This window comes from Sminthopsis crassicaudata, chromosome 6 (assembly GCF_048593235.1).
Source record: "Sminthopsis crassicaudata isolate SCR6 chromosome 6, ASM4859323v1, whole genome shotgun sequence".
NCBI lineage: Eukaryota > Metazoa > Chordata > Mammalia > Dasyuromorphia > Dasyuridae > Sminthopsis > Sminthopsis crassicaudata.
This window is the reverse complement of record NC_133622.1, coordinates 42621173-42643985: the sequence shown is the minus strand read 5'-3', so window position 1 is coordinate 42643985 and position 22813 is coordinate 42621173. Positions and strand designations below refer to the sequence as shown.

At 34.3% G+C, this 22813-nt stretch overlaps 1 long non-coding RNA gene across 2 annotated transcripts in view; it reads right to left on the bottom strand.

Annotated features, from left to right (window-relative positions):
* The window catches only part of LOC141546752 (uncharacterized), a 128711-nt gene that overhangs the window by 33624 nt on the left and 72274 nt on the right, over positions 1-22813 (bottom strand). For both annotated transcript variants that reach the window (XR_012483410.1, XR_012483411.1), the window contains one exon: positions 7026-7074. This is a non-coding gene — a long non-coding RNA (uncharacterized LOC141546752). The remainder of the gene's footprint in view (positions 1-7025; positions 7075-22813) is intronic.

Here is a 22813-nt window from a genome sequence, read left to right as displayed (position 1 = left end):
CCTTTGTTCCCTTCATTTCTGAGATGAACTCCTCTTATCTCTGTATTATTGATATTCTCTTTTCAAAAGCAGCTAAGATTTCTTCAACTTGAAGCTTTTCCTAAAAAAAGACTATCAGATCTGGCAATTAACAAACCAGTTGCCACTGTTACAAATTTGAAAGCCAGACAACAAAAGATTGAGGAGTTAGTGAAAGGAGAGAAAGTGGAAGATAACTTTCTAAGAAGTTTGGCTGAGAAAGGGAGAAGAGATCTAGAACAACAATCTTGAGCAAGGGATGGCAGGATCTAATGAAGTTTTCCATTGTGTGTTTATTTTAATGAAAGAAAATGGGGTGTATTTGAAGTAGGAAAGGAACTTGGTGATAAAGAGAAGGCAAAGATTAATTAATTTCTGCCTTCTTTAAAAAAGCTAGAAGGGATCAGGGCACTTAGGAGGGATTGTCCTTCCAAGAGAAGGCACATTTCTTTCTCGAAGATTAAGAGAAAGAGAACTTAAGATGCTCTCCATAACTTTTGAAATAGAATAGGAGAAGGGAAAAGTCATTTTTGAAAGACATCAACTTTTTCAGCAAATTAGTCACCAAGAACAGGAAAGAGAAAACATGGAATGTCTTGAAGACATAAGAAAATAGTGGTAATATTTTATTTTCGAAGTGAGATGGGAAATCAATTTGGTAAGAATTAAAGGACTGCTTTTCTGGAGTGAAAGCCCACCTAATATTAGATAACAGGAATTTGTAATGTACACATGTGGTAGCATGGTTGCAGGACTTTGACTAGCTCCATTCAGAACAAAAAGTAGCAGATTGTGGGAGTAATCCAAAAATGAGATTTGGCAAGTGAAGAGCAGCGATGGAACATTCAAATTAATTCAAGACTCATATATGGTATAAATTATTCATTTTTTTCAATTGTTGATACAGATTTTTATATATCTTTGTCCTGTCACATATCATCTAAAATTCTATGTTCTTGAAATCATGACTCCCAATATTTTTAGAATTAGAACTGCCTGTTTTATCACAATACAACTCATCTTTGTCACTTTAAAAAACAGTTCTTCTAGATAAAATATTATTTTCTATGCTTTAAAGTGAATTAGTATTCATTTTATTTTTATAAGTCATAAGACCCTTTCATATTGTTAAAGATTCTCTAGAAAATTGAAAAACCAGGAATGAGAACCATTGTCATTCATTCAATAAATACAGATTTAATAGCTGTTATCTGCAAATGTTGTACTAAGCAGAGAGCATAATATAATGATAAATAAGAAAGTTTTAGTCCTCAAGATATTTATACCCTGATGAGTAATGTAATACAGATATAAAAATAAATATGTTATAAGACAGAATATGCTAAATGTATAAGAGAAATATTTTGGGAATTCAGAGGAAGGGAAGACTGTTTACAGCTGGAAGGGTCAGGGAATATTTAATGAAGCATTTTGAGAATTGGGTGGAATTTCAATGATTGGTAGGAGCAAAGGAAAGGCTATAAGGGCTACTCAATGTCAAGGACATAGACAGAGACACAGAAGCTGAGAAACATTGATTGTGCTTGTAAAAATGCAATTGACAACTTTAATGGATCATAGAGTGAGAGGTCATAATGTAAATTAAGAATTAAAAGATAGGTTAGAGAACATGGTGGAGGGCCTAGAATGCCAGGCTAAGTAAATATGCAATGAAGATTTTTGAACAACAGAATTATATGAGCAAAGTTTTGCATTTTGGTTAGTCAAGGCATGAAACTTAGAATGAACTGGAGTGGCGAAAACTAGAGAGAGAAAACAGTAGGTTATTGCAATAGTCCTAATAGACTAGACATTCTGAATCAATAATGTGGAGGTGTGAATGTAGAGAAGAGAATTAATTTGACGGATATTGAAAAAGACCTAATAATTAATTGGATATGAAGTGTGAAAGAGAAGGGAGATTCAAAAATGACTGAGATTTCAAGTCTGGGTGACTTGAAAAAATGATAGTGTCAATTAATAGAAATGAAATAATCAAAAGGAGGAAAGTCTACTGAATGGTTGAGCACTTTGAGTTTCAATTCAATAAATATCTGAATATAAGACATTGTACTAGACATAAGGGTTGTTGTTTAGTCATTTTTGTTTAGTCAAATTTGACTCTGTGACACTTTTAGGGATTTTCTTGTCAGAGATATTACAGTGCTTTTTCATTTCTTCTCCAGATGATTTGAGGGATGGAGAAATTGAGGCAAACATGGATAAGTGACTTTTCTAGGCTCATACAACTAGTAGGTGCTGGAGGCTATATTTGAACTCAAGAAGATTCATCCTCCTGATACAAAGCTCTATCTCCTGTATCTAGCTACCCTAGACATAGGGGACCTAAAGCCCAAAAAAATAATGAAAGTGACACTGTATTCAAGCAGGTTATGTTCTATTTCAGAGGGAGAATAGATATATAGCTAACTAAACTCAAAGGAATTAAGTTGGAAAAGAGCTGTCTATAATTGGGGGTACCTGGAAAGACTTCACAAAGAATGTCATAAAAACTGAATTGAGCCTTGAGAGAAGATAAAGAAGGAATCCATTCCAGCACTTGTGTTATCCAGAGTGAAAACAAACAAACAAAAAAATAATAAGACAGAAGGGCAAGTCTGGAAAACAATTATTTGATCAGTCTAGCTTTCACCCAGCTGTTTGTGAAGAGGAGCAATATGAAATAAGGCAGAAATTACAGGTTGGAATCAGATTATGGAAAGGCTTTAAATATCAGGCTAAGAGGTTTGCATTTTAAACTAGAGGTAATAGGAATACACTGAAGGTCTCTATACAATGAGTGATGCAGTTAAATAAAAGCATTAGGAAGATTTTGGCAACTATGTGGCATATAGATTAGTGTGGAGAGTTGAAGGAGGGAAGCCAAGAAGGAAGCTATTTTAATAGTGCAAGTAAGAAATCATGAAGTCCTGAGCTAGAGTTTTTTTTTTTTTGTTTATGAATGAAAAAGGAAGTACATACCAAAAAGCAAAAACAAAAAGAAAATGGAGGTAGAAGCAGCAAGATTTGATAAATGTTGGCTTTTAGAAGCCAATGATGTATTTAAGTACATACTTACAACAATCCATTGAAAATTTAGTTCTAAAGTCTCAGAAAGATGCAGAATAGAAATAGAATTATCCATACATAATACATGCATTAATAAATTTATTAAATGCATACTATATTCCAGTCTTTGCTAAATGCTGGGAATGTTAGTACAAGGGGGGAAAAGACAATCCCTGCACTCAAGAGTTTATATTCTGAGAGAAGATAGCACATAAAAGGCAAATGAATAGAGGAAAGATGTTTTTATGTATTTGTATAGGGATATAGCAAGGTCCAAAGAATCAGAAACAGAGCCAAGAGAGGAATAACACAGTAAATATGGGGCTGGTCTGGACATTTACTTTAAAGTGGAGGTTCTAGAAGGAAATTACTAATCATAGGAAAGAGCCCCAGGAGAGATCTTCTAGGGAGAGAAGGTCAGAAAAGCAGATGCCTCTTTCACAGAGAAAGTTGCTAGGGCATAGAGAAGTCCAGAGAGAGAAGAGTAAAGTCTAAAGGATGAAACAGTAAGCAGGAAAAGATAGTTGATCTATGGGATAGATTTCCTCCCTATACCCTCTCCCCAAATAGAAAAAGGAAGGGAAAAGCACCAAGGACAGCACTTGGGGAAAATTCTATGAGTTGTCAGTAAGAAATGTCCCAGACTAAGAAGGAACTGAATTAACTTTATTTTACAGAGTGCTGTATAATAGGATTAATAAATACTTGGGATAATTATAACATGAAGGAAAAAATATAGTTGGATATTCTTTGGAATCCAAGAGAGAATGTGAGGAAAGGTTTACAATGCATCAAAGGGAGCTAGGAAGGTTTTTCTCATGTGTTTTACCTAAATCTCATATCCTCCTCAGATTTCACATTAATATTTCTATGCAGAAACATCTGTACTATCATCTTCTTCACAGTGACTGAGCCCTATATTTCCAGTTGCTTGCTTGATAGTCCCAGCTAAATGTTCCAGCAGTCACTTCATACTTTGACAGTTTAGAATGACTTCATCATCTCTCCAAAATTTGTTCCTCCTTCCTAAATCCTTGGTTTTGTTGATTTTTTTTCAATTTATCCCCAAACCATTAATTCACCCATTCCTTCACCCCTTACAGTCATTTGCCAGATCTTGTGGGTGCTACTTCCACAAAACCTTTTAAATTCATTCAATTTTCTCCATTCACATTGCTCCCACCTCAATTCAGCCCTTCTTCACCCAGAAACTGTTCTCCCTCCTGGCAATCCTTCCTCTTCGACTCAGTCTTCAGACTGAGAGAGATTGTCAAAGCAATCTCCCTAGGGCAAAGATCTAATTACATCCCCATTCTGTTCAAAAGCCCTCAGTAGCTCCCCAATGCCTATAGGATAAAATACAAATTCCTTAACACCCAGAACAGTGCCTTACACTCAGCAGTGGCTAGATAAGTATTTGTTGAATTGAATTCAAGTAAATTGAATTCATGAAACTTTCCCAGACTCCTCCCGACCTCATTGATCTCTCTCTTGTCTAAACTCTATTGCATTTATAATCTAGCTCAGAAATCAGCACTAAGTTATTTGTGAGTGTTGATCTTTGTCCCTTTTGACTAGATTTGAAGGACAGGGATCTTATACTTCTTTATCTTATATTGCTATAAGTCTTCTAGTTCTTTATCCCTTAAAGAACCCAACACTGTTCTGGGCACAGAATACATGCTCCTTAAATGCACTTTTTACTACTCCATGAGACTGTCTCACTATATTAAAAAATGGAATTAATCTGTGTGGGTGCAGGCCTATGTGCATGACTTAGAAAATTTTGTAGGAATCATTTTCCCTAAAGTTTTCCAACTGTTTGGAAATTTGGGGAGAAGAGAAAGAAAATGGTCCTCACTTGTGAGGGAACACTTAGCTGTTGAGCCAATGCCTTACATGTAACTAATCTCTGAATATTGATTGATAACAATACAAAAAAGGGATACATTTTTTATTATTAGAGATAATTTCCCAGTAAGGAAATTCTATCCACTAATTCAGGTGACCATTTCCTCTACAACTTTAAATCTTAGAGAATTACCTAGAAATGTAAGAGGTAAATAGACTTGCCCAGAGTCACATGGCTAGTATGTGCCAGAAGCCTGGTCCCAAGATCATCTTTCTAACCATTGCATTAATAGCATACCATCAGAGTATGATGGATCCAGGGATGGACATGGAATAAGACCCAAACTCAAATGTCTCAGACACTTACTAGTTGTGTGTATCTGGGCAACCCACCAACCTCTCTGTTCCACAGTTTGCTGGGAATAATTACTTTAACACTTCATAAAGTAGTTTTGAGGTCATAAGACCACATATAAGGTATGTTACAAATCTTAGAGCAATCAGGCTCTTACTCCACAGAGGGAGTTGATAGTATATTAATGGCTTCAATTTTTTAAAAAGCATACTTATGATGCAGGATTTGGGGGAATGGAATATACAGTAAACCACCTTGTGTTGAATGACATATAGATTTGAAAAAAAAACTAATCAAGGTTCTGTTAACTCAGAAACACTAATTGAAGTCGTCGGCCAGCATGACATCCTGTGACCTGGTTTTCTGATGGATAGGTAATGACCCATTTGCCTATGAGACAGTGGTCACCCTGTCACCTTTGTTAAGGATCATTAAAATTTAGTAAGGCTTGGGACCTGGCAGATCTCCCACCAATGCTAGCAGAATGAGGACCAATCAGCATTCTAATGAAATACAGAGACCAACTATAATTGGTCATCATCAGAACTACTTGCAGCTATGAAGCAATGTTATTTCCTTCTTAATGGATTTGGAGCCTTTACCAATGTTTTCTACACTGTGTACTGAAACGAATACATTAGGGGATCGAAAACACTAATGTAGTTTCTTCAAGTCTATTTATAAGAACAACAAAGAATTTAAATTTTTGCAAGTAGTGATGTTTGTATTGTGCTTTTTTTTCTAAAGGGAAAAAATAAAGATTAAAGAATCTCTCCTCCTAGTGCTAGACAGAAGGGATTTAGGGAATAAGCATGGACAGTAGCCTTGCAATTTACTAGTTCAGATACCAAAGACACATCTCTGTCAAAAAAAAAATGTACAGAATATTGAGCAAGCTCCATTCCTCTGTGCTGAATGGCCTACTAGGGACTAAAGGTACCAATCAGATCCCTTCTGCATGATGTAGTTCTGTATCTCTAAGTGAAGATATTTTCCTTGGTCCTTCTCCTTCTCAACTCATTTAGTTACAGCTAAAAAAATCAAGGGAATAGCTACTTTGCTCTTCACACAAAGAAAAACAGTCTCTGAGCTATACAAACCTGAAGCTTTCTTCCCAGAGGGCAGTATCCTTTCAGCCTGGGTCTACATGATACCAAAATGTTAATAGGAGAAAAAAAAAAACAATAAAATTCAATTATGTAGCATCCTGCCAATTAAACAATTCGTGGATTGAATGAATTTTTTACTTTTCAATTTCATGCTTTAGTGTCAAGTAGACTATTTTAGACAACCTTTCACCTTCTACCTACTCACCTGCCAAAACAGCTTAACTTAGAGTAAACCTTTGAACGCACTCTCATCCCTTGTCTGCTTGCTGCAGAGTCCTACTAGTCTTTTGAAAAATGTGAAATTTCATTAATTCTTCAACTTGAATGCAGTCTTCAGTGAGACTAGCACAAGCACCATAAAAATTATGCATGGATTTTGTTTTCAAAAAAGCTTATAATCAATTTGAAAATACTAGTTTATCTGAATAACTAGAAATTTCTAAATACATCATGTTCCTCTCAGAAAACAAATCTTTTCAATTCATGTGTTCCTGGAATACCCTTAGTAATGAAAACTAAACATCTCTGCAATTCACTGTGATTCATAGAGCACTTGTGTTAGTGAACATTTAATTCAACAAACATTGATTAAGCTCTCGTAATATACCAGGTACAGTTCTCACCTCAGGAGAAAATGATGAAAGAATGATATAGTGTCAATCCTTGATGAACCTGTAAACAAAAAAGAAGAAATAAGAAATAACTATAATACAAATTACAATACAAGTACATTTTAAATTCAGACCTGTGAGAGATTTTTCCATCGTTTTTAATACCAATATTTAGCACTGGAGTCTTCATTGCTTGACAGTGATGACAAATGTAACAAGCGCCTACTATATGCCAGGCACATAGTAGATACTAAATAAATGTTTATTGATTAGTTTTATCAATATAGGAAGCTGTCAGTGGAGAAATTGCATCTACTAATGTGGACCAGCAACTGTCCTGCTACCTGCTGTCTTAGAAAATTGACTGGGAAATTAACAATTAAGGGACCTGTCCAGGGTCATAGAGCCAATATTTTGCTAAGCTTCCTCTCATGGTGAGTATATGAGGCGGGTCAAATAATAACAACCTAAGGAGTTTGTGTTTTATCCTTCTGTGATAAGAGTCGAGGAAGGTTTTGAGCTCATGTCTGCCACATATTAAAAGAATTATTTTGACAGTTATGTGAACGATGAATTAAAGGTGAAAGAAAGAGGCAGGACATTAATTAGTAGATAATCACAATAGGCCATTCAGAGGTAATAAGTCCCTGAACTAGAAATATGGTTCCATGAGTGAAAAGATAGACACAGAAAAGAAAGAAATAGAGTGGGAAAGTATTTTGAAACTGATTAGATTCATGTGAGTGAGGAAAAAGGAAGAAATAATGATGATTTCCATGTTTTGAGGCTGGGTGATGAGACCATTAAAAGAAAGGGGAAAGTCAGGAGAAAGGGAAAGTTTTGGGAGAAAGTGAAAATTTGATGGAGACCCCAGCTAGTCCTTGGAAAGGGGAGAACAAAAAGGTGTTTTGATTATACTTCTGAACCTTTATTGGGTATTAGTCTTAGAGTCCAGAGATAGTAAAGCTTCAGTTTGCCCACTTGGAGCTTTTTATTCAATAAAAGATAGCTAACCACATGGCACAAAATGTCTTACTTCTGGCCCAGCCTCTGGGTTCAGTGAAGTGGAAATGGATAGTCTGATTTGTTTGAGGGAAAGTGAGAAGCATCATCTGACTGGGGGAAAAGTCTGCATTGGAGTTTAGATAGAGAGATAAAGAGATAGCAAGTGAGAGACAGAGAGAGAAAGAGAGAGGAGGGAGAGAGACAGACAGAGAGAAAGAGACAGAGGGAGAGAGACAGACAGAGAGAAAGAGACAGAGATAGAGACAGAAGAGAGACACAGAGAAGCGACAGAGACAGACAAAGACAGAGAGACAGAGAGACAAACATACATACATATATATATATGACCCACTCTACCTATTGGTATGTATACATATTTATAGAAATATATATATATATATGTATATATATATATGTGTGTATATATATATGTGTGTATGTATAAGATAGATGGATAATAGATACATATATGTGTATATATACATAGCACACATACATTTTAGCATAGTGATGTTTGTGTGTATAGATGTGTATATAAATGTATTTATACGTGTATGCATATTTACATATACAGATATATGTGTTGTGGGTACATATTTACAGATAATTAGGCACTCATACACACACACACAGAGATAGGAAGAGGAGACTAGAGTATGGAGGTCCCTGAAAGCCAAGATGAGGATTCTGGATTAATTTGGAAGGAAATAAGGAGCTATTATAGGTTTTTGCATAGGCAAATGATATTATGAAAGCAAAAGAATGAAAATATTTATTGAGCAACAGTGGACATAAGGGATTTGAATGAGGAGAGACTAGAATTGGTCAGTTCAGCGTTGAGACTCTTGTATTCATCTAGGGATGAGAAAATTAAAAGCTGAACTAGGATGTAAGTATTAGAAATGCAAAGAACTTGGTGAACTTCTGAGGCACTTTGAAGAAGAAATAATAGGATGTTTGGGGACTATTTTTTTTCTAGTTGTAAAGTCCCAGAAAAAAAATCAGAGATGATCCTCTAGGTTTCTAAGGAGACAATATTGACATAGCAATGAAATAGTTGGGAAGGAGAGACATATACACAAAAATGTGAAGAATTTAACACAATTGTTTCAAGCATTTAGATTGCAAATAGAGAAATCTTAAAAAGCTGTCACATAGGAATATGGGCTGGCCAAAAACAGGCAACAGTTTCAAAGGGAAAAAAAATATTCTAGAGGAAAGTCACTTGGAAAAAGCTATGTCAATATGACAGGTGAGAAAGCCTTATTCTACCTCCCTGTCCCCCCCCCACTCCACAAGCAGAGAGGTTTCCTGCTCCAAATTACACTAACCTTATCCTTTCAGGGTCTTACATATAGAAAAGAAATTTATAAATATTTATAGGGCTTAACAAATCAACACTTTCTCAATTTATTTAACACTTTTGTGTTTATTTGTTTTTATTTGAAATACAACATACTGTACTTTATTTTCTTCTCAATTAGATTATAAGTTCCTGAAAGACAAGGATAATGCCTTTTATTTGTCTGGCATAGATACAAATGAGGCACCCACTAAATGTTTGCTGAATGAATGAAACAACAGAAGGATGACTTCATGAATGAATTCAGAATGAATTTCTGAATAAATGAAACAACAGGGAGATGACTGCAATAAAGACAGTAAACTTTCTCATTTAGATCTACAGAGCCATAGAATATTAGGACTAAAAGGAACTTTTTTCATATCTAGTCTAGTAGGAAGCAGCCTACCAACTCTGGTTGAGAGGCAATAAACAAATTATGCAGAATAAGATTCACATTTTGGAATATGGTCAATGTGGGAATAGAATAGTTAGATGGCACAGTAGAGAGAGCACCAGTCCTGGAGTTAGAAAAAAGGTCTGACAGACCTTATTCATTAAAAAATAAAATTTGACTAAAAGTAAGGGAACAGAAAAATTAAGGGGTAAAAAAGTAAAAGTTTATCAAGAGAGACTCAGATCCAAAATTCATCTTTATAGCTCTCTCAGCAAGGGCAAGTGACTTAGAGTGTTAACAATTATTACTAAACTCAGGATTCCATGAGACTCAGCTAAGATCAGGCATGTAGAACATTTAGCAAATCTTAAAACATTATATAAACATCAGTTATTATTGATCAGCTCATCTGAGATCTCACTCCCAAAACAGTACTTTTTTTCTACTATGTCATTATATCTAGATTCCATTGCATATGTAGTCTCTCCTTCCTGTGTGGTATTTTTTTTCCTCCAGAATCATCTTTGAATTTATCCTTTTGTCTGAGAAACCTTATTTTTTAAATACTATATCCTTTGTGAAAAAATCCAAAAGAAAGATTTTACAAATTTTCAACAGATAATATTGAGACACCTGTGTTACTTTATTATTAAAAACTCTTCAATCTCCTATAATTTCTTATTCTCTTTACAATCAAACAAAATCATCTTTGGCTTTTAAAACCCTCCATACACACACATTCCCACTTTTCTAGTCTTCTTACACCACCATTTAGACTTTGATCCAGTGACATTTAGTTCCTTACTAATTCAGGAAAAAAAAAAAAAAAACCTCATAATCTAGTATTTTCACTGGCTGTCACCCATGCCTAGAAAGGGGCCAATTCCTAAGCCAACAATTCTCTGCCTCCCCAACTGTAATTCTTCTGGGTTTCCTTCAAGTCTCAGCTCTTCTTTAAGAAGTCTTTCCCAATCACTTTTAACACTAATGCCTTCCCTCTGGTAATTATCTCCAATTTATCTTGTATATATTTTATTTCTATAAAATTATTTGCACATTTTCTCCCTAATCAAGCTATGGGCTTCTGAGAAGCTTGCTCTATCTTTTATCTTTTTTTGTATTTTCAGAACATAGTAACATAGTAGGTACTTAATAATGCAAATTGACTGACTGGATTGATTCCTGTGAATTTAAGAAACTCAGAACAAAACTTATATTAAAGCCAATTAATCAATATGGGAATCTACTAAACACTATTTTGAAGATGGATACTGAAATCCATCCTTGTAAATTTGCTTTCTATGAGTAAGTTACTAATTCACTTTCAGTATTACACATCAATGTTTCATGTGTCCATACTTTCACAATATTTAATTCTGCAATGAATTACCACATAGTTGTTGTTTCTTTTTTTTTTTTAATGGCAGGATGACTGATGATTTGTAGTACATATAATTGTAAAACTAACAGTAAAAAACTGAACAGCTGGACTGGCTGATAACTTCCCACTGTTCTTGCCATTTCCCTCAGTTCCTTAAAACATGCTCATCACAAGTCACTAGAGATAGGTACATAACAAATAGTAATCTCCACTTTGACATCAAATGCCTCAACACTTGGAAAAAAAGCCAGGCTCAGGAAATAACTTTCTGGATAAAGCAGAAGCTTCAGAATACTTTACTTGTACTTTTAGATCAGGCAACAGAGAGAATTTCAAAGATAAGAATTTTTTTTTCTTGGATGGATCCCTGGTTTCGTCTATGTGTGTACTCCTGTGCCAAAGGGGAGCACAACCCTCCATATGTCATTCTGCACAATATTTAGCCTGGGTTTTTTGACAATCCTATCCTAGAATGTCTATCCAATGCTTTGGATTCCTGCTTTTGGCTCCATTTTCAGAATGTCAATAAAAAAAACTTGGGCTCCCTATGGTCTTCCATTCTCAATAAATGACCTACTTGCCACTTTTTATGAATATTCATGTCTTTAGTAATATATTTTATGCTACTTCTCACATTAGTCATCATTCACAAAATATAGTAGCCTTCTTAAGCTTATGATAAATCTTTCTATTGCTCTTCCAAGTAGAGCAGAAGGATTCCATGACAATATTAATAGGACAAGGATAAAGACTAGACTTTTGATTTCAGTCCATAGATATATAGATAGATATAGATATAGATATAGATATAGATATAGATATTCATTCCTATAACAGCCCATATCAATATCTTTTCTGAATCTGTGTACCTAGAACACAGAAAGGCTAAATGATTTGCCAAACATCCAGTAGCTAGCATATCAAGTCAAAGGTGAAACTTAAATCCTGGCCAGCTCTTTATCCACTATGCCATGCTAATTCTAGCCTTAACATACCATGATCTATTCAACTAGACTTTAATTGTTGGACAGAAAAATCAATTTCAGAAGAAATACAACACTCACAAGTGGGGGAAATGGGAAAGGCTTGTTCATAGGAAATCACCCGAGTTGAGCGTTGGTACTCAAATGCTAAGGATTCTAGATGGAAAAATTAAAGAGGGAGTGCATTCAAGGTCTAGGACAATTTCCATCCAAAAGCATGGATGAGGGGATATGAAATGCTGAATTCAGAGATTAACAAATATGTCATTTTGGCTGGAACATAGACTATAGAGAAGGGAGTTATATGAAATAAATCAGTAAAGATAGTTTGGATTTAAATTTTGAAGGGTTTTAAATGCCAAGCTAAAAATTTGTATTGATCTTATATGAAGCCCCAGAAGATTCATAAGGAGGAAAAGGGGTCTGCTTTAGGAATATTAATTTGATAGATTATTGGAAAATGAATTGGAGAAGGAAAAAAATCGGAAGAAAAAAAAAAACCCAGTAAGAAGCTAGAACAGTAGTTTAGAGAGAAAAACTAATAAGAATCTAACTAAAATAGTGACCAAATAAGTGGGAAGACTTGATAAGAGTGATGTTAACAAGATTTGGCTACTAATGGGGCAAAGGAAAGTAAACTTCAGGTTGACTCTAAAATTGTGGATGTGGATGTGGAGGAATGGCTTTGCTCTCAACAGAAATGGAGAAAATTGTAGAAGGGAAGGCTAGTAAGATTTGTTTTGGATATGTCAACTATAATGGGCCTATCTGACATCCATGTAAAGCTTTTCAGAAAGTAGTATCACAGAACTAAACCATCTAAGAAGGAATAAGACTAGAATATAGATCTGAGAGTCATCTGCTCAGAGATCATCCTAACACCCTCAGTCTTGGTATTCTATCAACTACCATGAGTTCAAAGAGAAAAAGCCAAGGATAATATCTTGGGTAACATTTATGTTTAGGAAGGAAATGATGAATGTAAAAAGGAGGATAGAGAAAAATGACAGGAGAAAAAAATTATCAATTAAAACCCACAAGAAGAAAGAATTCAGGAGGAGGTCAACAGTGTTAAAAACTGGAGTGAGATCAAGAAAGATGAGAACTAAGGAAAGGCATTCCAGCTAGGCAATGATTAGAACAAGAAAGAGTTGAAAAGTGAGTAAAAGATGAGGAAGCAGAATAAGAGAGATAAATAGCTTATTCTATATAAATTTGGTTACGAAAGCAAGAAAAGATATAGAATAGTGATGAGATAGTATACATAAGTAAATTTAATTCATTTTTATTTTATTTTTGTTGCAAATTTTCTCTCCTTCCATTCATTAAGACAAGAAAAACAAAGACCATTACAAATATGTATGATCATGTTAAACAAATCCCCACATTAACCATGTCTAAAAAAAAAAAAAGCATTTTTTTGATCTGCACTTTAATAGGTGATTTATGCACAGTTCACACAAATACACACACACCTGACCAGTTGTTTCAGGGTGGTCAAGCTTTCCAATCTAGAAAGGATGGCCCTATCTATTGCTGAATTTAACCTGGATTCAAAGCTTTTCCAGATTGATAGGATCCACTAGATGTTATGTTCCCCCAGCATTACTTTTGAGAACCTAGTGCCATTTCAACAATCAGAAAAGGCATCTGATTAGAATTTAAATAGATGACATGTGCTCTTCTTACTGGGAGACTGGATCTATGATTTCATTATTGGATCTGCTCTGCAACTTACAGATTCAAAAAGCTCCCTTGGACATTAGGAGGCTAAGTTACCTACTTGCACTGGGTCACAAAGCCAGATGTGTCAAAGGTAGAATCTAAACATAACTCTACCTGATTCTAAGACTGACTTTATGCTATCTAGCATCTCATAAATTCTTACATAATATAGAAATTTCATTCCTTAGGTGTCCACTTAAAAATGAAGGCATTTGGGTTTGAACTGTGCAACAGATCCCAGGTATGTTGCTAGAATAAAACAAGTCCCTTATTTACTTTTTAAAAAGTGAAACTTCAATTTGTAAAAATATTTTAGTAATACTGATTAAGACAAATCACTCATAAGACAAAGACATTGAAACTGATGAAACTGATAAAGATATGCATTTGAATAGTCTTTTGAAGAATAAGTGAACTTTCTCCCAGAGTACATCATTGGCTACTTTGAAAAAGAAAATAAAGTGAAAATTGGATAACAAGCACACATATCCTGAATTACAAAGGTTTTTAAGATCTTGAAAGACTTGTGTTACTGGAACACAGCCTTAAAATGCTCTCTTTTCCCAACCAGCTGCTGCTCAATTAAAAACAAATCAGGTTGCTGGAGATATTCTACCTACACAGATATGTCTAAGATATTCCTAACAAGGCCTACGAAATAAATGTCTGACCTGGCTGGCTCTCTGAACATCTTTAACATTTATAACCAAGCTATTCACTTACTGATTATTTAGATGGTTTAGAGTCAGAATCTTGAGAGATGGGACATACCTGAGAAATCATCAACCCAACTTTTTTAATTTTAAAAACAAAAAACTGAGGTCCAAAAACATCGGGTGGTTTGCCAGATTCATTCCTCCTAACTCTAAGTCCAGTACCCCACACTAAAAAAGCACTCATCATATATTTCCTCCCTGGTGTTCCTAAGTATTTATTTAGCTGCCATCACTTGAGCATATGTATAGTATCTAGAGAACCAGGACAAGTAGAAACTGTGTTAAATAGGAGAAAGAATGAATAAACACTGAGAAGGAAAGAATAAGCATTCCAATGAGACACTGCACAGTATTTTATATATATATATATATATATATATATATATATATATATATATATATATATATATATATATATATATATATATATATATATATATATATATATATATATATATATATATATATATATATATATAAAAAAAAAAAGCTCTATATCCAGAGGCAGAGAAACTGGACTGAAAATTAAGATCTAGTAGTTTTAGCACTAGTTAAATGATGACATTCAACGTCCTCAGACCTCTCTGGACGTGTGCCTTCATCAATAAAATGGGAGATTGAACTAAACTATCTCTAAGAAGGCTTTTAGCTCCAAATCTGCCTCATGCATGAACTCCCTTATCCATATCTCTCTCCTTTTCCATCTCTCCTAAAATATAAAGATCAAAAGCCCACACTTTGATTATTATAAATAGTCTGTGCATCTGGGAGAAAAAAAAAAAAGCCTAGAAGCGATCACAGGGGAAGTTTTCACTCAGATGAGTGATGAGTTAGCATAGACCTTATAAATTACAGTCATGTTCCAGGCACACAATGACACAATATCAATGAACTTGAAAACACATTTTTATATTGTACCAAGTGAAGTCACCTGAGAAAAGAACTACTGGTGGATTATTAAATTCTGTCCTCTGCCTCTTTTTACTTGTCATTATCTGGAGAAGACCCTTAGTTACTTTGTGCAGACAACCAGGTACCTTAGCCTTTGACAGCGGTGGTGGGTATTGCCTGGCTAGACATATAAATTACAGAAAACTCAATTGAAATTCTAGTTTCGTAGTAATACATGGGGCACATGGCATTCACTTCAGTATCTGCGCTATTTCTAAGCTACTCTGCTCAGGAGATAGAAGTCAAAACATGGCATAATACTTAATATCTTGGGCTTTATTCTCCTTTGTACCTAAATGACTCCCTTAGCTGTAAGTTCAGGGTTCTGAGTCACCTGCTTTTTCAGGAAAGCAGGGGGTCATTCACACTAAGGAAGTGTCTATAAACAGCTATAACTACTAGGTGAAAAACGAAAAACTCCATCAAACCAGCTCTTAGGTCTTCCTATGAGAAATAAACAATTTATATCTTTTGTTTTGTTTTGTTTGTTGGTTGGTTTTTACTAATGCTATGCCTTCTCACTTAATCTAAAATTTTGTCCAGTTTTTGTTGTTGTTGTTTTGCTCATTTTTGTTTGTTTTCTTTTTTTAGCCAATTTTGCGTTATTAATTCAGAAATGGTTCAGCTAAATAATTGGCCAAACGGACATTTTTGCCTGAACTCTTTTCTCAACTTAATTCTACATGGATGCATTCGAGATAGTTGAATCATTTGTGCATGCACACACAGGATGATTCGATTTGCTATTCAATGTCATACAGATGCAGAAAGTCTGCATGCTGTCTTACCATCTTTGCCACTAAACCCTGAGCTAAGGGTCAATTCTTGTCAAAGGCAAACTGCTCTTGTGATATATATAATTGACCCAATTTCTATTTCCAGTTCCCTCCCTCTACCCACAAAGACCAATGGATCTCTCCCCAAGATACAGAAATATGAATAACCTCCTGTAATCATAGAAGTGAACCACAGGAAGGCACTCAGCATCTTGCAAGAGTTGGTGAAGGATGAGGACCCTAAAATGATCACAAATCAGGGAATCCCCAAATCACAGGATTTTGCAGCCACAAGGTCCCTTTGAAGACTCCACCTGAAGTCATCCACCTTGTCTCAGTCTGCCATCTACAAAAAGCACTTGAAAGATGCTGAATTCCCTGACTCTCCCAGAACAATGCAGCTGGTGGAGATAATCCCCAAGGTTAATAAAACCTGACCCCTTTTTTATGCTGCTCTCATTCACTTCTGAGGCCATAATTGATGGCCTCTGACCTTAGACTGCTGCTTACCCAAGCTACTAAAACCGAGTTCTCTGAAGCATGATCTCAAAGTGCCCCATAAAGTAAAACGCCAAATGACCCCATCAGGGTTTAAAAGAATGAATTGCTTCCCCTTGGGGAAGGGGGAGAAAATCTGGCTCAACTTGGAACAACTTTTACTTCACTTTTTAATCCGGATTTATTCTTTAGTGGTCTCTACTTTAGAGAAATTTAGCCTGAAAAGCCAAGATCAAACCTACTCAGGAACTCAAGCTGAGGTTTTATCCTATCAGTTCCCTAAAGCAATTGTTGCAGTTGTTTGCATAAGCCTTGAGTGCTGCTGTTTTGCTGTGTACAATGTGAAGTTCAAAGGTTTGCTCATTACCATAATGGGATGTAAGCTCTGGCTGTTAGCTGCAGAATAATGAAGATGATACTTGAGGGTCATTCCTTCAATTTGTATTTATTTAGGTTAAAGAGGTCTGTCTTTAGGCCTCTTAAAAGCATCCTTTGGAACAATTCCTTCCTTTCTTGTGGTCAGCACTAGGATAACCATCCTCCCGACTTTTCATAAAGGGGCAAAGGATTTTAAATGGACACCCTCTCCCCCAACCACGTTACTTTATGCTTCAACTTCACAGGGATGATAAATAGCCCATCACAGTAGTATTTCTGTATTCTCCAAAGCTGAGAGATCTGTCAGCCTGACAAAGTCAGATTTAATTTAAAAACACACATGCACAACAAATGTGTTCACAATATTGCAGAAATTTGGCAGGAAACAAATGAGAACATGTTGGGAAAATAGAGCATCTCTTTCCCCCTACATGATAGCTCTAGCTATGAGAGTTATCAAACAAACAAACAAATCCATCAAAAGAAGAGGTTTTCAACCATAGTTTTCTCAGTAATGACTTTTGAATAGGGACAATTTTCTAAATTAACATCTGCCACATGGAGTGCAGCATGATACAGTCTGACAAGGTGGGGCAAATCCATTTCTGATTCTAAAGTTATTTTAGAACAGGTCATCTTGGGCTTTTCTCCACAATCCAGGTCACATCAGGAAATCAGAATGGTTGAACCTCACTGAGAGCATTGCTCTGCTCACACCTCGAGGAAGGCTGACATCAATGAGCATCAGACTCTGGGTCAAAAACTATATCACAGAGAGTCACTGGCTCCACTGTGTGTGCTTTTTTCTTTGTTTAAAGCTTTTCTTTCCTTGCTTTTATTTTTATTTTTTTGGATAGGGAAGGGATTATTATTAAGAGATCAGAGAAAGACCTTGCAGAACATAGAATTTCAACTGAGACTTGAAGAAGATAATGTTTAGATGCTTTCCCAAAAATATTCATTGATTATTTGCTCTGTGAAGAGTTCTATCCTAAAAGTGAGGAACATGGTACTTGTCTTCCCTACCTTATCAGATACTTGTGTGGATTAATTAAAGTTCATTATACACTGAGCTTTAACTACTAGATCAATATAGGACAATACTATGACTTTTTTATCATAATATTGAGAATGACAGTAATAAAAAAAAATCCCAAATGCAGCCTTTTAACTTATTCTCATACATAACTGTACCACTACCAAATGTGGTGCCTCATTTTTGCTTCTATTTCCTTTTTTTCCTTCTCTGTTTTGTTCTTCATTTATCTTCTCATCCCTTCCCTTACTCTCTTGTTTCAACATTCAATTTTCTACCTCTCTTTCTCTTTATCTCAATTCTTTTCTCTAATTCTTATAATTATCTTATCTTAATAAATTACAAATATTTATTATACCATAAATATAAATATTATAAATATCTTATAATTCTCTAATTTCTTATAACTCCAATAATTCTTTTGCTACTTATAATCTAACTCTTTTTTTCCTTTTCTTCATATCTTTTTCTCACACCATAACTTTAGGTGAAACCCTAATGTGCTCCGTTTCCCCTCCTAGGCTCTTGTCTAACATAAGGAAGCTTTTGAATTCTTTTTTTAATAGCATTTTCCCCAATTATATGTCAAGACAATTTTTAGCATTCATTTTTACAAGATTTCGAGTTCCAAATTTAACTCTCTGCCTCCGATCCCTCCTTTCTTCCAAAAATGGTGGGTAATTTGATATCAATTACACATGTGGTATCATGTGAAATATATTTCCATATTAGTCACAGTTGTGAAAGAAGAAACAGATCAAAAGGAGAAAAAAACACAAAAAAATAAAGTGAAAAATATGCTTCAATCTGCATTGAGAGTCCACCAATTCTTTTTGATTCTTTTTTAATTATTAAAGTTTTTTTTTAATTTTCAAAACATATGCATGGTTTTTAATATTCACTCTTGCAAAATCCTGTGTTCCAATTTTTTTCTCCCTCCCTTTGTCCCACCCCTTCCCCTAGATGGCAAGTAATCTATGTTTAACAAGTGCAATTCTTCTATACATATTTCCACAGTTATCATGCTATACAAGAAAAATCAGATTAAAAAACAGGGTAAAATGAGAAAGAAAACAAAATGCAAGAAAACAACAACAAAAAAACTATGTTGTGATCTAGTCCCCACAGTCTCTCTCTGGCTGCAGATGACTCTCTCCATCACAAGTCTATTGGAATTGGTCTGAATGATCTCATTGTTGAAAAGAGTCACATTCATTAGAATTTGATCATTGTATAATCTTGTTACTACATACAATGATGTCCTGGTTCTGCTCATTTCACTTAGTATCAGTTCATGAAAGTCTCTCCAGGTCTCTCTGAAATCATCCTGCTGATTTTTTCTTACAGAACAATAATATTCCATAACATCCATGTACCACAATTTATTTAGCTATTCTCCAACTGATGGGCATCCACTTAGTTTCCAGTTCTTTACTGCCACAAAACATTTTTATACATGTGAGTCCGTTTTCCTTTTTTATGATCTCTTTGGGATATAAGCCCAGTAGAGATACTGCTGGATTCAAAGGGTATGCATATTTTGACAGCCCTTTGGGCATACAAAATTCTAAATTGCTCTCCAGAATAGTTTAATCAGTTCACAGCTCCACAAAAATGTATGTGTCCCAGTTTTTCCACATCCCCTCCAACATTTGTCATTATCTTTTCCTGTCATCTTAGCCAATCTTAGAGATGTATAGTGATATCTCAGGGTTGTCTTAATTTGCAATTCTCTGATCAATAGTAATTTAGAACATTTTTTCATATGACTAAAAAGTGTTTTAATTTTTCAACTGAAAATTGTCTGTTCATATCCTTTGACCATTTATCAATTATAGAATGGCTTGTATTTTTATAAATTTGAGTCAATTCTCTATATATTTTACAACTATTCATCACTTTTTAATCTGGATATGGATAGTATTCTTCTTTGTGAGTTTTTCGTATTTGTTTTGGTGTTGCTGAGAAGACCTGTATCATTCATAATTATCACACAATGTTGCTGATACTGTGTACACTGTTTTCCTTAGTACCACTCAATTCATTTTGCATCAGTTCATACAAGTCTTTCCACTATTTTCCCTGAAATCTCCTATCATTTTTATTGCACAATTTGTATTACATTCAAATACCACAACATATTTGATCTTTCCCTAGTTGATGAGCATTCCCTCTATTTCCAATATGTTGTTACCATGGGAAGAGTTACTATAAATATTTTTACACATGCAGGTCTATTTTATTTTTTTATGATCTCTTTGGGATACAGAACTAGTAACGATATTGCAGGCTTAATGGGTATGTACAGTTTGATTACCCTTTGGTCATAGCTCCAAAATGCTCTCCAGAATTAACTGGATCAATTCACAATTCCATCAACAATGCATAAATTTTCCCACAAGCTCTTCAACAATTCTCATTTTCCTTTTCAGTCATATTAGCCAATCTGATATGTGTAAGGTGGTACCCTGGATTGTTTTAATTTGAATTTAGATAATGAAATGCAATTTAGAGTATTTCTTCATGTACTTCTAGACAACTTTGATTTCTTTTCCTGAAATTTGCCTATTCATATCCTTTGATCATTTATCAATTGGGGAATGACTTATATTCTTATAAATTTGACTCAGTTCTCTATACATTTGAGAAATGTCTTTATCAGAAACACTTGCTATAAAGATTGTTTCCCAGCTTTCTGCTTTCTTTCTAATCTTGATTGCATTGGTTTTGTTTGTACAAAAGCTTTTAAATTTAATATGATCAAAATTATCTCTTTAACATTTTGTAATGTTCTCTATCTCTTGTATGATCTTGAATTCATCCCTTCCCCATAGATCTGACAGGCAGAATATTATTTGCTCTTCTAATTTGCTTATGATGTCTTTTTGTCTAAATCATGTATTCATTTTAATCTTACTATGGTACATGGCATGAAATGTTGCTCTATATCTAGTTTATGTCCTATTGTTTTCCAATTTTCCCAGAAGTGTTTATCAAATAGTGAGTTCTTATCCAAAAAACTAAGGTCTTTAGGTTTCCAACACTTGGTTACAATGATCATTGATTACTGTGTCTTATGAAGCTAATCTATTCCAGTGATGCACCACTCTAATTTTTAGTTATTAGCAGATTATTTTGATGATAACTGCTTTATAATATAGTTTGAGATCTGGTATTTCTAAGCTACAAATTCCTTTGAATTTTTTTTCATTAATCCCCTTAAAATTCTTGTTCTTGTTCTTCCAGATGATTTTGTTGTTTTTACCTAGCTCTATCAAATGATTTGTTGGTAGTTGGATTAGTATGGCACTGAATAAGTAAATTAGTTTAGGCAAGATTGTCGTTATATTGTCTCAGCTTATCTATGAACAAATGATATTTTTCCAGTTGTTTAGATCTGACTTTATTTGTGCAAAAGGTCCTGTAATTGTGTTCATATAGTTTCTAGGTTTGTCTTGGCAGTTAGACCCCCAAGTATTTCATATTGTTTACAGTTATTTTAAATGGAATTTCTCTTTCTATCTCTTGCTGTTGGGCTTTGTTGATCATATAAATAAATGCTGATGATTGATCTAGCTTTATCCTGCACCTTTGCTAACGTTATACTATCATATCATTTGCAAAGAGTTATAATTTTATTTCCTTGTTGCCTGTTATTTCTTTGATTTATCTTATTTCTAGAGATAATATTTCTAATACTATATTGTATAATAATAGTAGTAATAAAGAACATCCTTGTTTCACCCCTAATCTTATTGAGAAGGATTTCCCACTACAGATAATTCTTGATAGTGGCTTTAGATAGCTATTGTTTATAACTATAAAGAATGCTCCCTTTATTTCTATGTTCTCTGGGTTGTTTTGTTGTTGTTGTTGTTGTTGTTGTTGTTGTTGTTGTTGTTGTTGTTTGTTTTTTGTTTTTAAGAATGGGTGCTATATGTTGCTTTTCAAGCATCTATTGAGATAGCTGTATGATTTCTTTTGGTTTTCCTATAGATATAGTCAGTTGTATTGATAATTTTTCTAATACTGAACCAATCCTGAATTTCTTTTGTAAACTCCACATGATCATCACAATCCTTGTGATATATTGCTGTAATTACCTTGCTAGTATTTGTTCAAAAGTTTTCTATAATATTCATTAGGAAAATTGGTTCATAGTTTTCTTTCTCTGTTTTACCTCTTCCTGATTTAGATATCAGCACCATATATGTGTCATAAAAGAAGTTAAGTGAGACTCCTTTTTTGCCTATTTTTTCCAAATAGTTTATATGGAATTGGAATTAATTATTCTTTAAATGTTTGATAGAATTCACTCATGAACCAATCTCGTCCTTGGTGATTTTTCCAGAGAAGTTCATTAATGGCTTGTTCAAATTTGTTCTTTTTTCTAAAATGGGATTATTTAGGCTTTCTATTTCCTGATATGCCAGTCTTCATAATTTATATTTTTGTAAATATCATTTCTTTCACTAATATAATCATATTTGTTGGCATATAACTGGACAATATATTTCCTAATGATTGCTTTAATTTTTTTCTTATCAATGGTGATGTCATACTTCATTGTTGGTACTAGATATTTAGTTTTATTTTTCTAAATTAAATTAAT